The sequence below is a fragment of the Triturus cristatus genome, chromosome 1_1, assembly GCF_964204655.1.
Source record: "Triturus cristatus chromosome 1_1, aTriCri1.1, whole genome shotgun sequence".
Classification (NCBI taxonomy): domain Eukaryota; kingdom Metazoa; phylum Chordata; class Amphibia; order Caudata; family Salamandridae; genus Triturus; species Triturus cristatus.
The window spans coordinates 802312759-802326091 of record NC_140579.1 but is presented as its reverse complement, the minus strand read 5'-3'; the positions used below and the strand labels follow the sequence as shown (position 1 = coordinate 802326091).

The 13333-nt window shown below is 42.7% G+C and overlaps 1 protein-coding gene across 5 annotated transcripts in view; it reads right to left on the bottom strand.

Annotated features, from left to right (window-relative positions):
* The window catches only part of KANSL1 (KAT8 regulatory NSL complex subunit 1), a 1694895-nt gene that overhangs the window by 1044026 nt on the left and 637536 nt on the right, over positions 1 to 13333 (bottom strand). The gene's annotated exons all lie outside the window — the stretch shown is intronic.

Here is a 13333-nt window from a genome sequence, read left to right as displayed (position 1 = left end):
TAAATTAGCTTTCATCCATGCTTTTAAACACCTATCATCTGCAACAAAAATTGGGCTTGGTAAGTTTTAACTTATGCCAGCATTAGTCATGTCCGAAAAGTCCCACATTTAGACCAGATTCCCTTTAGAAGGAAACTTGGAAATGGAGTTACAGCCTCATCATTAACTAAAAACAGCTGACAGGCATGGGACCACCTTGTGATACTGCGCAGTCTCGTTAGTAGACTCTGGCTTAAGGGGAACATCAGGTCGGCCTACCCAACATGAAGAGATTGACAGGAGACATTCATTTATTAATGACGGACAGCCAATTCTATAGAAAGCATCACAAACCTAGCCTGCCACAAAGTGGACATCTCGCGCCCAAGGGCACAGTCTTATTCCAGGGCAGTCTCAGTGGTCTGTAGTGATTTCTGTGACTTTGAAATATAGAGCTTTCTCTTAAAACATTAGCTTTTGGTACACAGCCGACAAATATATGTGGCTCTTGGACCTAGAGATCTTCGTACAGTGAATCGAAGCTTAAGCTCTAGGTGGGCCAGGTCCGGTCTACTTCGTGCAGCGGAAAAGAAACAACAATTTGTAAGGTAATAGGTCTCACATTTACGATAGTTTGAGCTAACATAACAATGCCTTTCATTTATGTGTTTTGAAAACCTGCAAGCAGTGCGTCAACAAGCCCTTTGTACTGCTAGTACTTGATTGCGAGAAGCAAGGACTACAAGTACAAAGTACATATTTACGCACTGCTTGCAGATTTTCAAAAAACAAATGTCATTGTCATTTACAACGCAAATAGCTCAAATGCGAGACCTATTGCATTGCAAATGCTTAATACGGCTTTCATATTCACTGGTATACAATTGGGCAAACTGCTTTAGGAATAAGACGCCACAAAGAATTTTAGAAAAAAAAAAACATACAAAAAGATTACCACCCCAAATTTAAAGTACTACATTCTTGAGACAGGCAGGATATACAATTTAGTCACTGTTGTACTTTAAATTAGGCATGTTTCAAGGTTAATTGGAAATGTACAACAGATCGTGTTGACGTTATGAAATTGTACAAGGTCGGGTTACCGTAAGTCAGTGCTAGCTTCACGCAGCTATTATTTCTTTACGAAGTCAATAATCACCTAACCACCGCATTCCTGATATTCAAGGATATAGAATCCCCATGGAGAAAGAGGAAATACTTCTCCCCACAAAGCCTTCGAGAGTGGAGGGTCCTGCCAATAGAGTGCATTAACTGGTCATATTTAAAGGGAAAATAGCATAATGCTCTGACAACGCAGTCAAAAGTAAGGTAGAACGATAAAACATACTACATGGAACATAATGATGGAAAGTCAGTAAAAAAGATCATTATATTAAGTTGGAGACCAGGACTGACTGCTGTCTTCATCGGCTTTCTCCATCTGGACGTGGAAATACAATTATCGGCTCATGGTGAAAATGCGGACAAGAATAGTAATCTGGCATAATTTGGGGGAAATAGCAACATGCCTTAAAAATAGATCTGTTGTCTGTACAAATGTAGATTTTCTTTTGCTGCTCCTCAGAGATTAACCGTTTGAATGTTAATTTGTCATTTAGTTCAGAATCAGTTTAATGCAAGACATTTAAGACTAGCATATAGCAGAGAAGGGACAACCAACCTGGATGATCCAACACCTGACTGGACGCAGTAATCCTGAGCTCTAATAATTCAGCTGCGAGAGTACACAGCAAAGGAAAATGTATTAGCCCGACAGATTCTTCGATCACTAACAATCGTTTTGGTGCCTGTACAGAGCACAAGATGGAAGCATTATTTCTCTTAAAACCTGCCCATAAAAGAGAAACCCTTGTAACTCTTTTAAGTTGCTCCTTTTAGTCTAACCGATTGTTCTGTTTTTAATCACCATCTACCTTAAATTGGCATTTATTTTTCCCTTTTCCACCTCACCAGAGGGCGATATGCACATTTCAGCCAATAACAGTTGACAAATGAGCAGTAATAAAAAACCCACTGCCAGAGGAGCATAGAGCAGGTTTCCCCATTCAGTGGCACCAAAGGAGGCATGAAATGTAATATGCAAGAATAGCTGTCCAACAAATAGTTGCTCTCAGCATTGGGGAGTTTAAATAAAACTGATCTCATACAGTGGGTGACAAGAAAACCTCCAGCTCAGGGGTGTGGAATTTAATAAAATATCTACTTGTCCACGGGGCTGGTTGCTTCAAAAATTCACTTGTACTGTAACAAAATCCACATGTCCCTTTGGTGCCATGTAGAGTGGTGACAAATTATGGCAGCAATCTCTTTATACAAGAGCTCTGATATAGTTCCTCTAATTATGCCAGGTCTCATACCATAGTAGTGTTTGAATACTTGCAATCCCATTATGTTGCCACGTTTCCGCAGATCTACATACTGGTGCTGAAGGTAGTGGTAAGAAATAGTTCCAGGGGTAGAATGCCCTTTTGAGTCTGTGCAAACGTACAAACTTGAATGTTTTAAGGGTTTAACAACTTCTCTAATCTATTCCCCTACTGAGAAATTTTGGAAATTTACTCCCGACAATGGCAGACGTAAACCTTCTTCCAGAGTTGGGAAAAAAGTGGTTGGAGGGAAGGTGAACTTGCAAACAGTCAGATTTTCGCATGAGCAAATCTACACATGCATATTTGCCATGGGTGCACTTTTGAGACTTCATTTATTAATTGGGGCCCTAATTTGGTCTGGCGTTGACCATGACCTTTTGCGTTTATTAAAATTCTGTCTCTCTCTCTGTATCGGCTGGCTTCACTGTGAGTAACAGCATTCTGCTCTTTCACAAGGAACATATTGGCACACAATAGTTTTGTTCAGTGACACTAACTGTGGCACTGTGTGCTTCTTGAGACCAAAAACTATTTTTGCTTTTGCCAAGGTTTGTTATAATGGTGAGTGCTCGGCAGCTCCCACACCAAAAAGGTTTTACAAAAACCATGCCAAAACAATTTACAAATTAAAAAGCTGACCACCAATTTCAGACCTAATGGCTTTACCAATGCTTATTTTTGTTTCCCAAAATCTTCTTGAAACTGGTTACACTGATTTTCCATTATGAATATTTTGAGTCAATACTAGCATGCATCAACACATGTTACTAAATGATGCTGCAAAAAAATGGTACCTGAAAGTTTACAGTAGTTTATCTAAATGGTTTTTTTTCTGCTTTCATTTTGTTATTAACATTTTATTTTGAAAGCAAAGAATCATCAATCTCGCATTCAAGCTTCTACAAATATTTGCATCAAATCAGAGATAATACATAGCCTCATATTGCTTAACATTGAAAACGTGTGAACACATTTTTATACTGAAACCACTGTCAGTAGTGCAGTTGGAGCTTTCAACATTTACTTAGAGCGCTCACCCTAATAAAGGCTTTCAATTAATGAACAATAAATACAAGTTTGAACAGCATTAACATATGGACAAAAATAAAACTAACTTCAGACAGTGCCCATCCCGGATACATAATGTGGTACTGCAAACTGGCAGCTAAAGGGTTTGTGCTGCAGGGGGTTGGGCCTACTTGTCCAAAGGACACAAATTCAAACCTGTTAACCTCAACCCCAAACAATATGTCTTGGGCATCAGGCTACAGGAATTGCACATCCCTGCAGTTGAATGAAACAGCAATTTTGAATAACTTAAGTAACCTAAATTAAAAAAACAGAGCCATAACTGTGGCAAAGCAGTCAGTGTTACTACTCGATTTAAAATAAATACAAAAAAATATATATATTTATTTTCACTGGAAAAGAACAAAGGTTAACATTTTAATAAGGTGAATAGGTCAGTGACAACATTGATGTTTTGAACTAAAGAAAAAATACAGAAATTCACCAGGTACAATTAGCAGCGCTAACTTTAACTTGAGTCCCTGCAATGCAGTGCTTATGACCTCACATATGACAGCACTCATGACTTGTTTTAGTCCAGCTTGTAATGCTGCTTCCTGCAGGCGGGAGGAATATTTAGATCGGTTTCCCTGCCCACATCACTGCATGCAGCAAAACAATCTAACATCGGCTCACAGTAGGCAAGAGCATTTCTGAATAACCTGCCAGCTGAGAACTGTTTTTTAAAGACTTTTTTTAAAAATGCTCCCGCCAAGAGAGCAAACCGGTTTCCCTGCACGCACCACTGAGGGCAGGAAAACCACTATGTCCCTGGAGCAGGCTTCTCGGGACGTAGCCTGTGAGTCGCACCTGGGATGGGGTTTGGGGGAAGTGGCGCAGGGAAGGCAGCTGTGCGGCTCCCCTACCTTAAAGGAAGGCTTCCTGGGGGTGCACTACCCGGGGCCTTTTCAGGCTCGTTGAAGGGACACGTGCCGCCCCCCCGCCCCCTCCTAATTTCGAGAATTTTCATCCCAGAGGTGGGCTCACGGGGCCTCGCCTCGGAGTGGGGCCACGCAGCCCTCCTCCCCTTTTGTAAATAGAGCCCCAGGGGCAGGCTACCCGGGGCTTACAATAAACGTGGCCAGTAATTCTGAAATATTTGTACAGTTAATTTACAGACATTTAAACTTTGTTGAGTGCTAGAGAAAAATCTTTCCCAGTACCAGACAAGATTGTCACATAAAGCCTCTCACTTTGAAGTGAGAAAGAAAAGTATACACCAAGCTCCCTTGTAAGAGAGAGCTTGCATGAGGCCTCTGTCGCTGAACAACACATAGCAAATGTGACAAGATGAGAACAAAATTTTAAGGCCTCACAGAAAGTGAGGATTCATAGAAGAATACAAGGAGCGAACGTTAACAAGGTTTGCTACAATGCAGCGACGAAGACATGCTGAACAGCCTAAAGCCCAAAAAATCTGAGTAACGAACCATTGAGCCAATGCGTGGAATGCATTCCAACGGAAGCTTTCAGAACACAGACAAGAAACCTTTTCGCAACCAGACATCTGCTTCATCTGGTAGGTTTCGACCTAAAAATATAATCCTATGCAATGCTGAAAGTAAAATTTTATTAACAATTCTACAATATAAATTCAGCAAAAGTTTGAAAATATATAGAACGAGCATTGGCATAGCCAATAGGTCTCGCCTTTGGGACCTTATAAGTGTTTAGCCATGCAACACTTGACGTTGTTGCACCAAGGATATTGTGCTGGATAACTAAACACTTAAAAGTCCCAAAGGCGAGACCTATTGGCTATCCAATGCTTGTTAAGGAGTGCAACCAGTCCACCTCCCCGCGCAACCTATGAGGCCCGACGCTAATTTACAAAGGTACTTAAATGCCCAGTATGTTACAAAAATGCCTGAGACGAAGCTCTCATTCTGGGAGGGGTCCAGAAGTCCTGTTCGGGGCTAGAAGCTTGAGTCACATTTCCCTGAACACCGGAAATCTTTGACTTCCCTTGTGAAAGTGGAATTATACAGAGCCGAGCCTGCTGGCCTAGGGCTTGCTTTGCAAGTCTCAAAGCATGACTCCACCGCTGGCACTGGAGCCAAGATTGACATTTTGTGATACAGAGATCCAGCTGCCCCTCCCCTTCCTTTCACCTGCTAAGACAAACTGTCAAAGCGTGTAGGTCTGTTCTTATGTAGCGTAAAGTTCTCGGTGTAGAGCACGAGGATGTGTTTGGTGTGCAGGGAGGGAATGTGTTGGCAGGAGGGCGGCGCCCTTGTTATTTATGAGACATTTGTGGTTCTTCAGATCTCTCGTCTCAAGACAAACAACCCTGTTCGGGAGGATGAATCGTTCCTCCTTTGCAATCCTAAACCCACTAAGCAAAGCGACCTATAAAGCCCACTCAAGCAAGTTAAAAGAATCCTTTCATGGCACAATGCCCAGCGGTCATCGAATGAACAGATCAAACTTGCAGGGTCAGGCTGTCAAAACATTTGTTTTCTCCTGCAATATCACCCTTTAAAAAGGAACAAATAGAGATGCAAAGTGTAGGAGAGTTTAATCTTTGCAAGCAAAGCAAGACCTTGGCGCATCTTCTAATACCGCAAGCTCGAATCAAATTGATTGAAAACATTTTGGAGAATACCAAATAGAATTTATACAAAAAATTAAAATGAAGCAAACTGAGGCAAGGACTCCTCACACGGCCAGATTAAAACCTTATTGGAGCCAAGGGATAACTCTGCCACTTTAATGCCACTTTATGATACCAAATCGGATTAAAACGACTGTCCTAGGAGGCACCCACCCAAGACAGGTAAAGCTCCACATTGGGGGTGGTCTGCAGAGGCTCATACTCCCTTACTGAGGTTTTGGCTAGTTACTCCACATCTCTAAGCTGTATTTTTCTGGTAAGAAATACTTTTTCAACCCAGGTAATGTCAGTCTTGATAATGAGAGGGAGAGGGAAAAAGTTCTGGTCTATCCAGGATAGACAATTCCTGCTTAACATAACCAGGATATGGCCAGGCCTCTATCACAAGCGCAGAGATCCTCCCTATTGAAACCAGTGTACAAATTCGCCCATATTGGGCACCATAATAACAGGGGGGCCAGTTCAACACTATCTTCAACATATTCAACCCCCAACTCTTTGTGGACATTTTAATTGGCGCAGGCTGGGGTATGCCTAAGATGCGTCGCAGGACCCTATTCTCTTCCGTACGAAGGGCAGTAGTGTTAGAAAATGCCCAAATATCAGCCCCATAGGTGAGGATGGGTAAACATTTGCTCCTAAAGACCCCCAAGAGAGGAGCCACAGGTCTTTTACCAATACGTGAGGATAAGTTGCAAATATAGCCCGATGCAATGGAGAACCATTGTGAGGTTTTATATCTGCATGTGCTCCAGTTACCCGTGGCATCAAAATCCACACCCAAGTAGGAAAAGTCCTGTGTGGAAGCAATAGGGTGTCCCTGCAGAAACACATGCTTGGTCGTCACGGATTTGGGGCCACAAAACAGTGACATTTTTATGTGGTTTGTGGCTAAGCCCAAGGCATTCATGAAGTTAACAAATGCCTGGAAAAGGGTATTGAGCCTCTTCTGTGTTCTCCCAAGCAAAATGGTGTCAGCCGCATAGAGTAACGTTGGAACTTTTGTCTTGCCCACATATCGTACATCTGCAGTACAGTCAGATAACACATCCTCAAGAGAATTGATGTACAATAAAAATAGTATAGGGTCAATACACACAATTGGCGTACACCCTTCTCCAGCGGAAAGCTGCTAGTGCGTTCTCCAGCAGGGCCAAATCTTAGACACTGGAAGATCGAAATGCAGAACCCGCAAAAATTGAACGAGCCCTAAATCCATACCCTCCAGCAAGGTCCACAGTTTAGATCTTATCACGCTCTCGAAGGTGCTCAACAGGTCCATGAAGGCTAGGCAAAGGGAGTTCTGCTTTGCACTGGTATATTTGCTAATAAGCAAGTGAAGATTTAAGCATTGTTCCAGGGTGCTCAACCCCTCCCTGAACCCATAGAGCACCTCCGACAGCATGTTGCCTCCCAGACTCAGGACAAGAAGCACTCCAAAACCACTCTCCCAACAGGGAGATCGGGTGATAACTAGAGGACTGCAAATCGCCCTTTTTAAAAATATGCACGATGGTAGCAATATGCTACGAATCAGGGGAGGCCAGAGATGGTAAAAGGCATTGAAACAGTTACATAATAATTGGGCCTATATATCTCCATAGGGACCCCATCTAGCCGGGAGGCCTTCCAAGATGGGGACTTCATAATGGAATCCAAGATCTCTTCCAGTGTGAAGCGAATGTTAATTGGTAATTCCTCCATTGCCTCTGGATCTATTTGGGACAAGTCAGAGCGATATAAAGCACTAAAATAAGCCACCCAAGCCTCTGAGCTAATGGTGGCAAATAACTGATCACATATATACCATTGAAGCAAACATACACGTAGCCATATTCTTAGCATCCACAAATAACGAGTTTAATTTCCTCCTTTAGCATCGTCACTGCATATGCCACGTACAAACACATGGTGATGTTGATCTTGGATGAGTTGTTCAGTAATCAGGTACACCAAGTTACATAGATGTACATAATGGTGACATTCAGAACAGTAGGAAAGAATGAATGTGTTTTACTGTTTTTTTCTATTTTCAGGGGAGGACCGTGTATTCTCCTAACCTGCACAGAGTAAATATACTTGTGACTCATGCGGCCAGGAGAAAGTGTCACTAATGGCTCAGAACAGGGATCCAATTAATTTCACTGTCCTGACAATAGCCATCAATGAGTATGGGCACAAGAAGGCTGAAACATGTTGATCATATAGATGTGAGTGATATCTAGCTCTTCCCTATACACGTCTCTCGCTCCATTTTTAACCTTACCCCCATTTTAATAAATGTATCTTCTTTTAAGGCAGGAGGTAATTTTAGATCAGTTTGTGTCACGGAACCCACACCATCTCTGCATTTCGAGACATCCCATCCTGGTGAGGAGTAGACCTAATAAGGTGTCTGACATCACTGGAGTTCCAAACTTGGATACTGTAGTGTCAAGTATTCTATATACCACGATTCTGACCAAGCTGTTTTTCAGTTTGCCCTGAAGAAGTCTGTGTTTTATTCCACATAGACTAAACACGTGTTGGCTAGAATTCATACCTATGTTGATCTGTGGCATATGAAAATAAATAACAGAAGAATAATTCTGTGGCAACTACCAATGTGGACTGTTCTGATTACTTTGGACACTTATTGGTCAGGATATTAACTCTCCTTTAAGTTTCATACTGTGACTGCTTCTTGACATCTCACACTTACAATCAGATATGGGATGATATTAACAAAGCCTATCCCAGCAGATTTCACCACCATTTTTGATCCTCCAACCTTTGCCGGCTCAGGACTATAAACGTTAACCAAAATATCTAGAAATGAACAACAAAGTGCACTAACCAGCTAAGTGGGTTATGATCAGAAGAAAGACCATAAAGGGACCTGCAAAGCAGCTCAAAGTTGCCAGCTACTGGAAAACCATTAACAGAACATCTCTCTCTCACTAAGCGCTGCTCCCCATAACACGATAAAAGCACCCCAGTGCTTATCACACAAGGCATGAAAACATTTCCCCTACAGGATCAAAACAAAGATAACCTAGTTCCAACAATAACACCCGATAGGGCGGAGCATGCTGTCCATGTCTGCAAGCTTTTCAGCACCCCAGGGGTAGCAAACGCCACATAAATGATGCAATATAAAGAAGTGACAGCTACGAAAAACACCATCTCATTGTTGACACGGAGTATGTCTATTATAAAATCTAAACATTTGGACAGACTAGTAGGTTTTATCATCTATAGGCTAGAGACACTGACAGATAATAAATACGCAAGTGAAGCTATTTATGTCAAAAATAAGACAAGAGACACAATGGCCGAGCCGTCCTGTCAATGCATCTCCCTTTTGCATCTCCCTTTCTCTTACCGGCGGCGAAGTGCAGAGGGGTGCTCATCCTGCCAGCCATATCCTTGGCATTTACGTGGCTTGTGTCCACCAGTCGCTTAACTCGGGACACATCCCCATTCCTGCAAGTTTCGAAGAGCTCTCGGAAGGCCCCGGATACACCAGTGGCCTCGGCGGACTGGAGCCAGTGGAGGGGCCGCTGGTACTGCCGCTACTGCTCGAAGAGGAGCAAGAGCCTGAGGCGACCCCCAAAGGAGAGGGATCGGGGAGCCTAGGGCCGCAGGGAGCCCCAACCAGGACGACGCTAGGCGCTGCTCCGCTGGCCTCCCCCTCGGGCTCTGCGTCCAAGCCGCGGCGCGGGAAGAGGCTGAGGCTCCGCGACGGGGAGGGCGGCACAGCAGCGGCGGCTGGGGGTACAACTGGGGGCGGCGGGTGATGCGGAGCTGACCGCCATCTTCCCACTGCCCAGCACTTGTCACTGCGGCAACGCAGCCGTGACCGCTTCCTGCCTAGCACTGAACATGGGTGAACCTACAGCATCACAACCGCTGTCCAATCGGGGCAGTGCGCAGTCTAGTACTTTCTCTGTCAACTAGATGTTATGTACACAACAATGCAGCGAAAGAAAAAAAAGGACGAACAACAAGCCTCAAACTCCCCCCCCCCCAGTCACGCCTACATCGAAGAGTGGGATACATTTTCTGTTTGTTTTGACTGACTGCACGATGATTTAGTATAGTCGGTGAAAGTACTAATACAAATCTTTCCATATATATCGACTAGAAGTTAAGGCGGCTAGGTTTTGAATGCCCTTTTTTACTCATTCTGCTGACATGCACTTTGAAAATCTAGCATTAAAAAGTCTTCACAAATAACATCTGTTCTTAACTGGTGCCTGTACATAATTACGAATAACTCAGGTACACTATTTTAATACGATGATTCAAGCATTACTATCTAAAATTAAAAAAATATCCGCTGGCAAGTTTGTTCCGTGGTCCTCGTTCTAGCTCTTGGGCGAATGTCCTAAAAGGTTTCTTATCTTTATGGGGCCATGTGTTTGGCCCCATAAAGATAAGAAACCTTTTAGCAGGCGAGGCAAGGAAGGCAGACGAGCCCGTCCAAATGGGACGGCTCAGAAAGCCGAGCAAAAACGTCACAACACCCTCTTTTCCAATGGCTGGCCACCGGTTAGCATAAACGTGACGCCGGCCAATGGAAAAGAGGGACGAGGCTTAATGCCCCTTACAGAAAATAACCAAAGTCATTAAATCTCGCTAGCGAGACAGCGCATGTGCGCAGTATACGCCAGGCGAGACCTAAAAAGCCATTCCATCTAATAAATTATGATGTTTTCTAATTGCAATGACAAAGGAAAACTATAGATGTGCTGCTTGAGTTGTTCATGGGATGCGACCAACCTTAAAATTCAAACTCAAGATTGCACAGTAAAAGGAAAACCCTATGATCACCATTTGTACACTGCTAATAAAACCGCAAATAAAAAAAAAAAATATATATATATATATATACATATATATATACATATACATATATATATATACATATACATATATATACATATATACACACACACACACACACACACATCTCCCTACAACACTGGAAGTTTCTCCTCAGTTCAGATAGTCAAGCTGTGGAACCTGTAACAGTCAATGCTATTTAAAAAATAAATACTAAGTCTTGGCTATTCCAAGAATTCGGATCCTACGCACCGTTGGTCCGGCCTGTTTGTATACGTAGCTTGCAAAACTATCTTCACATTCCTTTCAGCTACACCATTGTTGAGACACACTTACACAACCCAACATTAATTCTGGGCTGCACACTGTGTGCCTCAAACACAAAACCATAGCACAATAATAACAGATGGTACTTCAACCAACACCTTTCCCCCTCCCCATCTGTGCCGTAAAGAATAAGTGAACATTCAACAGACCAAATCAAAGTGCATTGGAGCATCGACAGTGGAAGGAAAGATTTAAACAAGAGCTACTGAACAGTGCAAATAATACCCTCCCACCCTTCAAATTTCAGCGAATGTAGTGCATGCATTTTATGTATGTAATAAAATGAAAGCAATCTCAACTACCCGAAGAACGCATACTGTCTGCATCAATCCCACATTAGATACCCAATTATCCATCCATAGATAGACTATACCACACACCCCACAATACATCAACATGCATATAGTAGGCTATGTTGGAGCGCCTAAAGAACTCTTCATATAGAAACACCACAAACTTTATAGGACACATTGGACAAAACCTCTGTAACCCGAAACAGTTAAGGTAAATTACTTAGGAGGCTATCATACTAAACCTATCCACAACACTGAACAAGATACATGACAGAACATAAGGTACACATCCAAAGCCGTATATGCACACAGTGTGATATCACTGTGCTTAAGAGTAAACCCCCCGCAAAAAAAAAATATATATATATATATATATATATATATATATATATATATATATATATATATATATATATATATATATATATATATATACACACACACACACATACACACACATTACAGCAGTAGATAGTTATAATTCAGATCTAGTTTACATAGGAAAAGCGTTTGTTTGGCCAATAACGGGCACTATTTGACGAATCTTCAAGGTATTTTCTAAATTAGTACGATGCTCATAAACAAAGCAAGCCGAGGTGCACTACTTTTAAAATAATGTCTATTTTTACATATATGCACAATATTATGGGAATAGTTGAAAATCTTCACTTTGTTGCATATATCAACAAGGATCAGCTATCAAGTAATTATAAATCGCATCGCGTGTCCTAAGGCAACTATAACACACCTTTGTCATGCACTACTACTTACACAACAAATTACATTACTCGACAACTTCTATGACGTCACTGATTATATCACTGCAACATTTGCAGTGAAATTATTGATGTGAAAACTATGGCAGGGCGAGAGTTATAGCTACCTTAGGGTACTTCTGAGGTTAAGATGAATATAAATCAACTGACTAAGACCAATCCCAGCTGTTAATAGCGCCAATAGATAGACACCTAAAGTATAATTTGCTAAGTAAAAAGGCACAATATTAAAGATTACTCTTTTTTCAAACTTGACAGCAGGCACAGCACCTTCTGGAAAATACTGCATGAAAGGTTATCAAGAAAGGGGACTAATAAAGCTGATATAAAGGCCAGAAGAAGGAATATTTAATGCAGAATCAAGGCATTCAGCCCACCCTACTTGGCCGGACAAATATTTGCCAATTACTGCCCAGCTTTAGAGTTTAGTCTCTTATTATTGATCACTATGTATTGGATAACGACTTAAATTCATGCATTTCACTACCTACACCAATTAGGTACCAGTTGTAGCAAGGCGGAAATATTATGTAGTAGGGCTGGGAGGCCTTATCATACAATATTAACATGATACTCAAAAGTGGACCTCTGATTCACACAAGTAATCCTTCTCTTGGTCCTGGTAAAATGGGAAGCAGAAAGGCTTACTTAAAGGAACACGTGTAATGCATTTTACAGTACCATCATTGACGATAATTGACATGACTGGAAAGAATTCTGACTAGGGGTGGGCAGAAAACTACGCTCCGCCAGCGTAGCAAATAAAGACTGCCATCCCCTGCTCACCTGCCCGGTACCTGCTTCTGAAAACACCCAGGCTGGGGAGAGCCTCCCAGGGCCCCGGTGGACCCCTGTCTCCAACACCCGGACCCTCAGTTGGCTTGCAGGACGGGGGGGCTCCCGCACCCCGGGGCCCGCCGGACAGAGCACGAGCCCCGGGCGTCCGATCCCAGCTTCGGCACCCTAGCCAGGCCGGGGAGAGCCTCCCCGGACCGCGGTGGACACCCGTCCCCAGCGCCCGGACCCTCGGCAGGCTTGCAGGATTGGGGGCTCCCGCAC